The following is a 14,356-nucleotide window of genomic DNA, read 5'->3' as shown; positions in this document are numbered from 1 at the left end:
TTCCTTCCAGTATGCGTGCTTTTATTTCTTTTTCTTTTATCACTCTGTGGCTTGGACTTCCAATAAGAAGTTAGAAGTGGTGTGAGCGGGCATCCTTGTCTTATTTCTGGTTGTGAAAGAAAAGCTTTCAGTTTTTCATTGTTGAGTATGATGGTAGCTGTGGGTTTGTCATAAATGGCCTTTATTATGGTGAGATATGTTTCCTCTATACTAACTTCCAGAGCTTTTATCATAAACGGTATTGAATTTTGTGAAATGCTTTTTCTGCATCTATTGATGCAGAATTCATCTGCATCAATATTGATATGCTATTGATATGCTCATGATTTTTATCATTTATTTTGCTAATGTGCTATATCCTGTTGATTGATATTCAAGTGTTCAACTCTCCTTGCATTCTTGAATGATATTTTTTATATTATTGAATTCAGTTTGCTAATATTTGTTAGAGGATTTTTCCATCTGTGTTCATCGAGGATATTGGCCTGTAATTTTCTTCGTATTTTTGTAGTATTTTTGCCTATTTTTGGTATCATGGTAATGCTGACCTCATAACAGTAGTTTAGAAGCTTTTCTTTTTCTTCAGCTTTTTGGAAGGGTTTGAGGATAGGTATTAACTCTTCTGTTGACCTGGACTTTTGTTTGTTCAGAGTTTTTTGATTACCTATTTAATTTCATAACTAGTAAAAGTGCTATTCAGATTCTCTATTTCTCTCTCAGTCTTAAAAGAGTGTGTGTTTCTAGGACATTTTGCCCCCTAGGCTTTCTAAGTTTGGGGCATATAACTATTTGCAGCAGTCTTGTGATATCTGTATTTCTGTGGTATTAGTTGTAACTTCTGTTTCATGTCTGATTTTAGTTTTTAGTCCTTTTTTTCTTTCTTGGTGAATCTGTTTAAAGGTTTGCCAATTTTATCTTTCCAAAGAATCATCTCTTAAGTTTCATTGGTCTTTTCACTTTTTTAGTCTCTGTTTATTTCCATTCTGATATTTTTTATTTCCTTCCTTTGGGCTTTGTCTTTTTATTCTTTTTCTAGTTCCTTTAAATATCAGGTTAGACAGTTTATTAGAGATTCTTCTTCTTTTTTAAAGTAGATTTATGTCACTATAAACTTCCCTGTTTGAACTGCTTTTGCTATGTCCTACATACTTCAGAAGGTTGTGTTTTCATTTTTCTTGAGGCTTTTTAAACTTCCTCTTTATGTGTTGATTCGTTGATTATTCAGCAGTATTTCGCTTAGCCTCCATGGGTTTGTGCCTTTTTGAGTTTTCTGCTTGTAGTTACTTTCTAGTTTTATACTGTTATCGTCATAAAAGATACTTGATATAATTTCAGTCTTTTCCAATTTCTTGGGACTTGTATTGCAACCTAATATTTGATCTTTACTTGTGAATGTCTCATGTGTACTTGAATGTGTATTCTGGTGTCTGGGGATGGACTGTTCTGTATGTATACACACACACATATATGTGTGTGTATATAGATAAAGTTCATTTGGTGTAATACGTCATTTAAGGTCGTGTTAAGTTGCTTCAGTGCCGTCCTACTCTGTGACCCTATGGACTGCAGCCAACCAGGCTCCTCTGTCCATAGGATTCTCCAGGCAAGCATACTGGAGAAGGTTGCCATGCCCTCCTCCAGGGGATCTTCTGGACCTGGGGATCAAACCCACATCTCCCGTGGCTCCTGCATTGCAGACGGATTCTTTAGCACTGAACCACCTGGGTAGCTGGCCAGTGTTTCCTTATTAATTTTCTGCCTGGAGAATCTTATCCTTTGCTGTAAATGGGGTATTAAAGTTCCCTACTATTATTGTTTTCAATTTCTCTATGTCTGTTAATATTTCCTTTATACGTGTAGATGTTCCGATATTGAGTGATTGAGTATTTATAATTGTCATGTCTGATTGTTGGATTAATCCATTTACCATTATGTAATGTCCTTTTTTGTCCCTAGTACAGTCTTCGCTTAGAGCCTGTTCTGTCCAAGTATTACTACTCCAATTTCTTTTTGCTTCTATGTGCATGGGATGTTTTCCCCTTGCCTTTATTTTCAGTCCGTATGTGTCTTTGGATTTGTAGTGAATCTTTTAGGCAACATATATATGGTCATGCTTTTCTTTCTTAACCCAGTCAGCCACCCTGTGGTTATTAATTGGACCATTGATTCCATTTATCTGGGCTTCCCAGGTGGCTTGGTGGTAAAGAGTCTGCCTGCCAATGCAGGAGATGTGGGTTCGATCCCTGGGTTGGGAAGATCCCCTGGAGAAGGAAATGGCAAACCGATCCAGGATCTTACCTGGGAAATCTCATGAACAGAGGAGGCTTACGGGCTACAGTCCATGGGGTCACACAGTCAGACATGACTGAGTGACTGAGCATGCATGCACACATTCCATTTACATTTAAATGTGTACTTATTGCCATTTTGTTAACTATTTTCTGGTTGTTTTTGTAATTTTGTCTGTTCCTTTTTTATTTTCTTGCTCTCTCCTTTTTTGATTAATGACTTTCTTTAGTGTGTTTGGATTTCTCTTTATTTTTGTGTATCTATTATAGATTTTGTGTTTATTGTTTGCATGAGGCTCATGTATAATAATCGATGTATATATTAGTCTATTTCAACCTGAAGTATGAACACATCCTAAAAACATTGCATTTTTATGTCTCCCTCCTTGTATTTTGCATTTTTGATATTATAGTTCACATCTTTATATTTTTGTGTACCCTTTAACTAATCATTGTAGTTACAGCTGATCTGACTGCTTTTGTCTTTTAGCTTTGCAGGCAGTTGATCCACCACCTTTACTGTCTGTTTGCTTTTACTGGTGAGATTTTCCCTTTCATATATTTTATTATTTCTAACTATGGCCTCTTTATTTCTGCTTAAAGAAAACCCTTTAACTTTCTTATATGACCGATTTAGTGGTGATGAGATCATGTAACTGACGCTCTGCTGGAAAACTCCATATATTTCCTTTAAGTCTGTATAATAGCCTTTCTGGATAGACCACTCTTGGTTTTTTTAAGTTTTTTATTTTTATTTTCTATTGGAGTATAGTTGATTACCAATGCTGTATTAGTTTCAGGTGTATAGCAAAATGATTCAATTATACACATTCACATACCTATATTTTTTCAGATTCCTTTCCTGTTTAATTTATTGCAGAATATTGAGCAGAGTCCCTATACTGTACAGTAGATCCTTGTTGGTTATTTTAAATATAGTAGTCTGTATACGTCAGTCCCAAACTCCTAATTTATCCCTCCTCACCCCCAGTTTTCCCCTTTGGCAGCCATAAGCTTGTTTTCTGAATCTGTGTATTCCTGTTTGTTTTTTTCAGGAATAACTCACTCAGGGCTCTTTATTTTATAGCCAAAATGAAATGAATTCTGCCAACAACTTGAGTGAGGTTGAGCCTTTGCATGAGGACACAGCCTACCAACACCTTAATTGTAGCCTGTGAGCCCCTGAGCAGAGGACCCAGTTAAGTCACGCCTAGACCTTTGACCACAGAAACCATGAGATAAAACATGTGTATTGTGTTAAGCTGCTCACTTGTGGTCATTAGTTACACAGCAATAGAAAACTAACACACCTGGGAAGACGGCCCCTCCCAGCAGCAGCTCCGTGCTGGGAAGTCAGTTCTGACCCTCATTCAGTGGGGACCTGACCTTTGTTCTGCAGGCCTTGCTTCAGCTTCACTTTGCTTCCCAGCATGGTGCCCCTTCTGCCAGGCTCCTTGGTCACTCTGCAGCTACTTCTTGATCTCATCTGTGCCGCAGAAGAACCAGGTAAAGTTGCTCAGAAATACTAAATTTTAGTACCTTTCTTTGTCTGACCAAACCACCCTGGCAGATTGACATCACCCCTCCTCGAGTTGGTGAGAGCCACACGAGGGTCATCATTTTCAGAAGTCTGAAACAAAATGGAGTCAGGTTTTCCTCTGCCTTCAGTGTTATCTTTACTTGTTCAATGCACAGAAATCAGGGCACACATCTGGTAGTCTTTCTCCTTCTTTTCTCTTCCTCTATAATCTCCTTGGGGAGATAAGGGTGAAACCTCCTTCCTGCCCCCTCCTCTCCCAGAAGCACATTCTTTCTTTCATAGAAGAGGCCTTCATTATTACAGAAAGTTTTATTTTCTACTCTAGGGGAGAATTCCATGAATTTGGCAACTCCAGGTTGAATTGGCAGCTCCAGGCTTGGTTTCTGATGTATTAAAGGAGGAGATAAAGATATTAAACTCCCTTGTTCATTTGTTCATTCGTCCACTAAATATTTGTTGAATGTCTGCTCTTTGTTGAGAGTCTGTTACTGGGCTTTATTCACAGGGGACGCGGCCATAAACAAAACAGAAAATACCTATTCTCCTGGAGATTATAGTCACTCAAAAGGAATGCCTGACATTCGAAGTTATTTCTTGCTGCTAATCTTATTTTGCATACTAGAAGCTGGAAATCACTTCATTCTTCCTCTTTGCATCCTTAAAGAAACAATGTATTTGTTTCTTTTGGCTGTGCTGGGTCTTTGTTGCTGCTCGGGTGTCTCCTCTAGTTGTGGCAAGCAGGTGCTACTGTCTAATACAGTGGACGGGCTTCTCATTGCAGCGGCTTCTCTTGTTGAGCATGAGCTCTCGGATGCACAGGCTTCAGTCGCTCTGGGACACAGGCTCAGTAGTTGTGGCGCATGGCTTTGCTGCTCGGCAGCATGGGGGGATCTTGCTGGATCAGGGATCAAACCTGTGTCTCCTGCATTGGCAGGTGGAGTCCTTACCACTGAGCCTCCAGGGAAGCCCTTATTTGCATCTTTGAGTGAAAAAATCCTTCTCTCTACCTCCTCCCCCAGCCAGATGTCAATCAATATGATGGTCTCCTACTCAAAAAGTCAGAGTAAAAAGCACATTAATGGCTTTCAAAATACTGCAATCATTGAAAATGGTTCAGTTCAGTTCAGTCGCTCAGTCGTGTCTGACTGTTTGCGACCCCATGGACTGCAGTACGCAAGGCCTCCCTGTCCATCACCAACCCCCGGAATTTACCCAAACTCATGTCCATCTAGTCGGTGATGCCATCCAACCATCTCATCCTCTGTCATCCCCTTCTCCTCCCGCCTTCAATCTTTCCCAGCATCAGGGTCTTTTCTGATGAGTCAGTTCTTCACGTCAGGTGGTCAAAGTATTGGAAGTGATTATTCCTTGTAAATTTAGTGTTAGAAAGTGTTTTTTTTTAATATTTTTATTAAAAATTTTTTTCATTCTTGTTTCTTTTATTATGTTTTTTAAAATATAAATTTATTTATTTTAATTGGAGGCTAATTACAATATTGTAGTGGTTTTGCCATGCATTGATATGAATCTGCCATGGGTGTATATGTGTTCCCCATCCTGAACCCCCCTCCCACCTCCCTCCCCATCCCATCCCTCTGGGTCATCCCAGTGCACCAGCCCCAAGCATCCTGTATCATGTATCGAACCTGGGCTGGTGATTCATTTCACATATGATAATTTACATGTTTCAGTGCCATTCTCCCAAATCATCCCACCCTCTCCCTCTCCCACAGAGTCCAAAAGACTGTTCTATACATCTGTGTCTCTTTTGCTATCTCACATACAGGGTTATCATTACCATCTTTCTACATTCCATATATGTGTGTTAGTATACGGTATTGGTGTTTTTATTTCTGGCTTACTTCACCCTGTATAATAGGCTCCAGTTTCATCCACCTCATTGGAACTTATTCAAGTGTATTCTTTTTAATGTCTGAGTAATACTCCATTGTATATATGTACCACAGCTTTCTTATCCATTCATCTGCTGATGGACATCTAGGTTGCTTCCATGTCCTAGCTATTATAAACAGTGCTGTGATGAACACTGGGGTACACGTGTCTCTTTCAATTCTGGTTTCCTCGGTGTGTATGCCCAGCAGTGGGATTGCTGGGTCATATGACAGTTCTGTTTCCAGTTTTTTAAGGAATCTCCACACTGTTCTCCATAGTGGCTGTACTAGTTTGCATTCCCACCAACAGTGTAAGAGGGTTCCCTTTTCTCCACACCCTCTCCAGCATTTATTGCTTGTAGACTTTTGGATCGCAGCCACTCTGACTGGCATGAAATGGTACCTCATTGTGGTTTTGATTTGCGTTTCTCTGATAATGAGTGATGTTGAGCATCCTTTCATGTGTTTGTTAGGCATCTGTATGTCTTCTTTGGAGAAATGTCTGTTTAGTTCTTTGGCCCATTTTTTGATTGGGTAGTTTATTTTTCTAGAATTGAGCTGAAGGAGTTGCTTTATATTTTTGAGATTAATTCTTTGTCAGTTGCTTCGTTTGCTATTTTCTCCCATTCTGAAAGCTGTCTTTTCACCTTGCTTATGGTTTCCTTTGTTGTGCAGAAGCTTTTAAGTTTAACTAGGTCCCATTTGTTTATTTTTGCTTTTATTTCCAATATTCTGGAATATTGGAAGATGGGTCATAGAGGATCCTTCTGTGATTTATGTCCGAGAGTGTTTTGCTTATGTTCTCTGGAGCTGTTGTGGACAGTGTGGGGTCAGTTCATTTTCAGATAGTTCCTTGATCCGGCTTATACTTCTCAAGATCTGTAGGCCCCTTCCTATGTAGTCGGTGCTAACTATAGAGTTTTAATCTGTTGCACCTGTCACTTCCAAAGCGGTTCCCTCTGTTTGTTTTAACTACTGTTTGCTGGCCTCTTCAGTGTCTAATTTCCACCCTGACACAAGGGGGTGGTGGTGGTCACTTTTTTAGGCTCACTTGTTCGGTTGTGCTGTGGGGCGGGAGGAACACTGCAAACAAGCATCACCGGCGTGTGTGGGGAGTGCTCGCAGCGTCTCAGCCGCACTGGGTTTGCCCCCGCTCACCGCGTGTGTGCTTTCATGGTCTACACTGCTCAGGCTCTAGGTTGCTCTGTTGGAAACTGTCTGAGGCGGGCCCTGGGTTGCGTGCATTTCCCAGGTCTAAGCCGCTCAGCTTCAGGTTCTCAGGTACTCCTCAAAGGCGCAGACTTGGTTGGGCCTGCGTTTTGTGCCCGTCCCAGGTCCGAGCAGCTCAGGCGACCAGGTGCTTGGCGAGCGCAGTCGCCCCCAGGTCGGGGGTGTGTCTTATCACCTCCCCAGTCCCTGCCGCTCGGTTTTCTGGGTGTAAAACCCGCTCACCTTCTCAGGTGTGCCATGTGTGTCTTCTGGGGAGCTGATCTCTGGCTGCAACCCTCCCGGCAGATGTCGACCATCCAGAATCCCAAGAAGTCTTGGTTAGCAACAAATCCTGCTTGCAGTTTGGTAAAGGATGCCTCTCTGGGGCCACGATTGCCCGCTTCCAGCTCTGACTGCCCCTGCCTGCCTGTCTCCGGCCCTGACTGGCCGGTTGGCAGCCGGCTAGCTCTGCTCAGTCCTTTGTTCTGTGAGCGGGCCTGGCAGTGTCTTAGGTTAGGGCTTTTCGCAGGATAGCTATCCCACAGTCTGGGTTGCTACCTCTAGTTAGTTCACTCAGATTGCCCCCGGGGCATTCAGGCCCGGTCCTTACCCTATGCAATGCAGCCCGCGCCTCCCTGTCCAGCCCCCACTTGCTAGTGGCGGATGCGAGCGTCTGGGCTGCTTCTCAGCTGGGAGTTGCCGTTAGGCACATAATCTGTGGGGTTTTATTATTTATTTATTTATTTTTCCTCCCCGTTATGTTGCCCTCTGAGATTCCAAGACTCGCCCCAGACCTGCCGGTGAGAATGTTTCCTGGTGTTTGGAAACTTCTCCCTTTTTAAAGACTCCCTTCCCTGGACAGATTTCCATCCCTGCCTCTTTTGTCTCTCTTTTTATCTTTTCTATTTTGTCCTACCTCCTTTTGAAGACAATGGGCTGCCTTTCTGGGTGCCTGATGTCCTCTGCCCGCATTCAGAAGTTGTTTTGTGGAATTTGCTCAGTGTTCAAATCTGTATTCCTGTTTATAATAAGTTCATTTGTATAATTCTTTTTAGATTCCACATATAAGCAAAATCATACGATGTTCGTCTTTCTCCCTCTGACTTCAGGAAATACGATACTTTCTAAGTCTGTCCATGTCGTTGCAAATGGCATTATTTCATTCTTTTTTATGGCTGAGTAATATTCCAGTAATATTCCACATCTTAATCCATTCCTCTGTTAATGGACATCTAGGTTGCTTCCATGTCTTAGTTATTATAATAGTGCTGCGGTGAACAGCTGGGTACATGTATCTTTTCGAATTATGATTCTCTCCAGATATATGCCCAGGAGTGGGATTGCTGGATCATATGATAGCTTTATTTTCAGTTTATAAAGAAACTCCATACTGTTCTCCATAGTAGATGTACTGATTTACATTCCCACCAACAGTGTAGGAGGGTTCCCTTCCCTCCATGTCCTCTCCAGCATTTATTTGTAGACATTTTTATGATGGACAGTCTGACTGGTGTGAGGTGATAGTTCACTGTAGTTTTGATTTGCATTTCTCCAATAATTAGAGATGCTGAACACCTTTTTGTGTGCCTGTTGGCTATCTGTGTGGTTTGTTGTTGTTGTTGTTAAATATTTATTCAGGTCTTCTGCCTAATTTTGGATTGGGTTATTTGTGTGTTTGTTTTTTTTTTTTTTGACCTGCATGAGCTGTATGTAAAATCTGGAGATTAATCCATTTTCTTTTGCATTGTTTGCAAATATTTTCTCCCATTCTGTGGGTTGTCTTTTAATTTTTTTATGGTTTCCTTTGCTGTGCAAAAGCTTTTAAATTTAACTAGGTCCCATTTGTTTATGTTTTCATTTCCATTACTCTAAGAGATGGATTGAAAAAGATATTGCTGTGATTTACATCAAAGTGTGTTCTGCCTATATTTTCCTCTAAGAGTTATAGAGTGTCAGGTCTTAGATTTAGCCCTTTAATCCACTTTGAGTTCATTTTTGTGTATGTATTAAAGAATGTTCTACTTTAATTTTTTAACGTGTATAAGTCCAGTTCTCCAAGCACCATTTATTGAAGACACTGTCTTTTCTCCATTGTATTGTTTTGCTTTCTTTGTCATAGATTAATTGACCATAGGTGTGTAAGTTTACATCTGGGCTGTCTATCCTGTTCCATTGATGTATATTTCTGGTTTTTTTGTGCCAGTACCATATTGTTTTGATGACAATAGCTTTGCAGTATAGTCTGAAATCAGGGAGCCTGATTCCTCCAGCTCCATTTTTCTTTCTCTGTATTGCTTTGGCTATCTGGGGTCCTTTGTGTCTCCATAAAACATTTAAAACCCTTTATATTTTTTAAGCTCTGTATGATAACCTGAGTAGACTACTCTTGTGTGTACATTTTCTCTTTTCAGCACTTAGAATATATTGTGCTACTCCCTTCTGCTCTGTGAAGTTTCTGCTTAAAAATCAGCTCATGGTTTCTTGGAGGTTTCCTTGTACTTAACTAGTTATTTTTCTCCTGTTGGTTTTAAGAATCTCTCTTCATGCTTAACTTTGAAGTTTTAATTATAATGTCTCTGTTTCCTGGACTTGGATACCTGCTTCCTTTACCAAGTTAGGGAAGTTTTCAGCCATTATTTCTTGAAATAAGTCTTCTGCCCTTTTCCCTCTCTCTTCTCCTTCAAGGAACCCTATAATAAGAATGTTAGTATGCTTGATATTATTCCAGAGATCCTTTAAGCCAGGTCCCCAGCCTCCAGGATCTAAGTCCTGATGATCTGAGGTGGAGCTGAGATAATAATAATAGAATAAAGTGCACACTGAATGCAATGAGCTGGGATCATTCTGAAACCACCCCCTCCCCTATCTCCCCAATCCATGGAAAAAGCTGTCTTCCATGAAAGCCATCCCTGGGGTCTAAAAGGTTGGGGATCATTGCTTTAAATGACCCCCTTTTCTTCTGTTTTGCTTTGCAGCATGGTGATTTCCTCTACCCTTTCTTCGAGATCACTGATCCATTCTTCTGCATTATCTAACTGCTGTTGATTCCATGTAGTGTATTTTTCATTTCAGTTATGGTATTCTTCAACTCTTATTGTTTCCTTTTTTTTTTTTTTTTTACTCTTGGTTCAAGATCTACAGCTCAACTCCAGAAAAATAAACAACCCAATCAAAAAATGGGCCAAAGAACTAAATAGACATTTCTCCAAAGAAGACATACAGATGGCTAACAAACACATGAAAAGATGCTCAACATCACTCATTATCAGAGAAATGCAAATCAAAACCACTATGAGGTACCATTTCACACCAGTCAGAATGGCTGCGATCCAAAAGTCTACAAGTAATAAATGCTGGAGAGGGTGTGGAGAAAAGGGAACCCTCTTACACTGTTGGTGGGAATGCAAACTAGTACAGCCACTATGGAGAACAGTGTGGAGATTCCTTAAAAAACTGGAAATAGAACTGCCTTATGATCCAGCAATCCCACTGCTGGGCATACACACTGAGGAAACCAGAAGGGAAAGAGACACGTGTACCCCAATGTTCATCGCAGCACTGTTTATAATAGCCAGGACATGGAAGCAACCTAGATGTCCATCAGCAGATGAATGGATAAGATCTTACCATGTTTATCCATTCTTCACCCAAGCTCAGTGAGCATACTTATGACCATTATTCTGACCCCTTTATTGGGAGATTGCATGCATGCTCAGTCGCTAAATTGTGTCTGACTTGGCGACCCCACAGACTATAGCCCACTAAGCTCCTCTGTCCATGGGATTTCCCAGGCAAGAATACTGGAGTGGGTTGCCATTTCCTTCTCCAGAAGATCTTTTCAGATTATGTATCTCTATTTTGTTTAGTTCTTTTTCTCTGGGGTTGTCTTGCCCTTTCATTTGAAATATATTTCTTTGTCCCCTCACTCTGCCCATTCTGTGTGCTTATTTCTGTGTATTCAATAGTTGAGCTACATCTCCCATTTCTGAAGGGGTGGGTTTATGTAGAAGGTTCTCTGTGGGGCTCAGGAGAGCAATCCCCCATGGTCACCAGAGCCAGGTACTCCAGGGTGTCCCTGTGTGGGTTACAAGCACCCTCCTTTAGTGGTGGTGCGTGGTTGCTGTAGGTGTGTTGGTGGGTGGGGCTGGCCAGTGTGACTGTCTGTGAGGCCTGGTTTCTCCAGGCAAACTGGCTGCCTATAAACATGTTCTTTTAAGCCACTATCTTCGTACTTACTAATTACAGCAGCCATAGAAAACTAACATAATGCATGATCTTCAAAATGACATTGATTATAACTTTAAGTAGAAGTTCATAATGGAGTGTTTCCTCATGAATAAAGATGTATATATTTTAAATAATAAAGTGTTTCCTCATGATTAAATCCTATTTTGTCTGAGTTACAATTAAACTATCATGTATAGACCTTTGACTAAAAAGTTTTGTGCACTCTGTAGTTTAATACTCTTCTTTTGGTTCAGAGAAAGTTAAACTTCCAAATCTTATATCCTTTTATTAGTAGTAAAATAAAAAAAATTGTCCATATATATTTCTCCCTTGATAATAACAATTTCTAGTTGCTCTTTCTTGAACTAACTCACCTACTTCCCAGGAATAGAAAATAGAAAATTAAGCAAGGGGAACTTTGAAATGTTATAATTAAGGTATTCACTCTATTTCTGAACTATCATTTTTTTTTTAAAGCAAGCAAAGGTAGATTTCCTTTAGTTATTTCTTTTAATTCATGGTTTCAAAATATCACAACTACCTAAGCAATCCTGTTTTGAACCTCAAAACTGACTTAGGAAACCCTTGCACACTGAGAGTATATTTTTTGGATGTTGTACTCACTAACAAATTTTCTAAAAAATTGAGGGAGTGTTTACCAATAAAAAGCACTTTTTTCTCACATTTTCATCCTGCCCCTCTGGGACTGAGAAACTTGGACCCACCAGCTCCAGCTCTTGGATAAAATTGTATCGGTGCCAGGAGGGAGCAGCCCCTTAAAAGAGGCTGTGTCAGCGGTTCTACGTGCCTTCTTATTTTTAGTGATTCCTAAGTGTGCCATAAAACATCTATTGTAAGCTGAAACTTGACACACCAAAACCTCAGCCTAGGAGCAGTTTTATTTTTCTTCAATTTGGAGGAAAGCATCTCAATGGATTGAATTTCCAGAAACATTAGAAGTTAGGTGTTACAAAGCTTCCCTGTGTTTTCTTATAATAAGGTAGCTCACTTCTTTTAATTACAGAAAAGAAGGATGATGCTATTTCTGTGGCTCCCTCCCACCCAGAAAAGGCCATAGGTTGACTTATTTGTTGGTTAACCAGTGGCTGTGAAAACACCGCACTGCTGTCTGTTAAAATAATGATTAAATGACGTGAAGTTGCAATTTACAAAGAAAGTCTTTTACAGCAAACACTCCCCTAACAAGACCATACAAAATCCTGTCTAATAATCTGTCGGGCCAAATGAAAACAGCATCTAAAATGAAACACAACCATATTACCAACTTGAACTAAGTGACAAGGGGCAAAGGCCAAACTGAATTCGTCTGAACTTGCAATCTTTTTAAAGAGATGAACATCATTAAAAGGGGAATGAAAGCTCAAAATAAGCAAGAATATTAAAAGAGACAATTGTTTTAAATGAACTCAAAACTCTAGGTCTACACAGATGATACACCAGAACAATGAAAAAACGTAGAGATGGAATTGCAAAACCACTCTGTATCTGAGGAAACGTGCATGTTGCCAGAGCATTTACAAGGGCCAGTGTTGCCCAGGCTTCACAAAAGGAATAGATGGGTTTAGAAAATGACAAAGCAGGAATAGGTTGTCTGTCTTCAGAAATATTACAGGAAAAAAATTGGCAAAAAATTGTGTGACCTTAGAAAATAATCAAAGGAAAGCGTTACTGTCAGGAATCAGTATGAACGGTCCACCTGCTCCTCCACTGTGCCCTTCCCCACCTGCTCACTTGCAGTTCCTTGCCTGCCACTCTGCTGTACCGGAGTACATTTCTCTGGATGGACTGTCATCCTCTGTTTCAAGGCTCAAAGCCAAGTCTTCCTTAACTTCTTCTCCTTCTCTGTATTCATGCCAAATTGCTTGGAAGACTTTTGGAGAGTTACACGATCCAGGGTCTTAGAGGACATTTTTTAGAATGTTTTAGGACAACTCATGGAGAAGGCAATGGCACCCCACTCCAGAAAACCCCATGAACAGAGGAGCCTGGTAGGCTGCAGTCCATGAGGTCACTAAGAGTCGGACACGACTGAGCGACTTCACTTTCACTTTTCACTTTCATGCATTGGAGAAGGAAATGGCAACCCACTCCAGTGTTCTTGCCTGGAGAATCCCAGGGACGGGGGAGCCTTGTGGGCTGCCGTCTATGGGGTCGCACAGAGTCAGACACGACTGAAGCGACTTAACAGCAGCAGCAGCAGGACAACTCAACTTTCTATTCTCTTCGTGGAAATTTCAAAGGCAACAACTTCTGCATTTCACAAATTTTATTGTGGGCCCTTGAAAATGTTATTATGCTAATTATTTGTCATGACCATTTGAAGCCTTCCTGGGTTTAGTTAAAATCAACTTTTATGATTCTTTATGAACCTAAGAGAACACGTAAGCAACATTTCCTTAATAAGAGTCCTTCTTATTTTTGAGAGGAGAGTAAGGAAGATCCCCTGGAAAAGGAAATGGCAACTCACTCCACTATTCTTGGCTGGGAAATCCCATGGACAGAGGAGCCTGGCAGGCCTCCATCCATGGGGTTGCAAAAAAGTCAGACACAACGGAGTAACTAAACAACAATTTAATTCATGGCACAGAAACTTTACCTTTATCAGTAGTCTTTCACTCACCAAATCTTGCTGATATTTTAAAGTCATATAGATCCTGGATGGCTGCTGTTTAATCTCTAAGTTGTGTCCTACTCTTTGCAGCCCCATAGACTGTAGTCTGCCAGGCTCCTCTGTCCATGGGATTCTCCAGGCAAGAACACTGGAGGGAGTTGTCATTGCCTTCTGCTGGGGATCTTCCCGAGAGAGAGAAAAAAAAAAAAAAACCTCTATCATTTACCTTTGTTCAGTTCAGTTCAGTCGCTCAGTCGTGTCCAACTCTTTGTGACCCCATGAATCGCAGCACACCAGGCCTCCCTGTCCATCACCAACTCCCAGAGTTCACTCAGACTCACGTCCATCGAGTCAGTGATGCCATCCAGCCATCTCATCCTCTGTCGTCCCCTTCTCCTCCTGTCCCCAATCCCTCCCAGCATCAGAGTCTTTTCCAATGAGTCAACTCTTCCCATGAGGTGGCCAAAGTACTGGAGTTTCAGCTTTAGCATCAGTCCTTCCAAAGAAATCCCAGGGCTGATCTCCTTCGGAAAGGACTGGTTGGATCTCCTTGCAGTCCAAGGGACTC

At 40.9% G+C, this 14,356-nt stretch overlaps 1 long non-coding RNA gene across 1 annotated transcript in view; it reads left to right on the top strand.

The window, feature by feature from the left end:
• The first annotated feature begins 3,600 nt into the window (after positions 1-3,600).
• Positions 3,601-14,356, top strand: part of LOC147356039 (uncharacterized) — an 86,928-nt gene continuing 76,172 nt past the window's right edge. The window contains exon 1 of the long non-coding RNA XR_015142996.1: positions 3,601-3,794. This is a non-coding gene — a long non-coding RNA (uncharacterized LOC147356039). The remainder of the gene's footprint in view (positions 3,795-14,356) is intronic.

The sequence above is a fragment of the Bos grunniens genome, chromosome 16, assembly GCF_055505025.1.
Source record: "Bos grunniens cultivar Pamir isolate PY7600 chromosome 16, Bosgru_T2T1.0, whole genome shotgun sequence".
NCBI classification, from domain to species: domain Eukaryota; kingdom Metazoa; phylum Chordata; class Mammalia; order Artiodactyla; family Bovidae; genus Bos; species Bos grunniens.
Note: the sequence above shows the minus strand (reverse complement) of the source record. Positions and strands in the feature narration are given on the sequence as shown.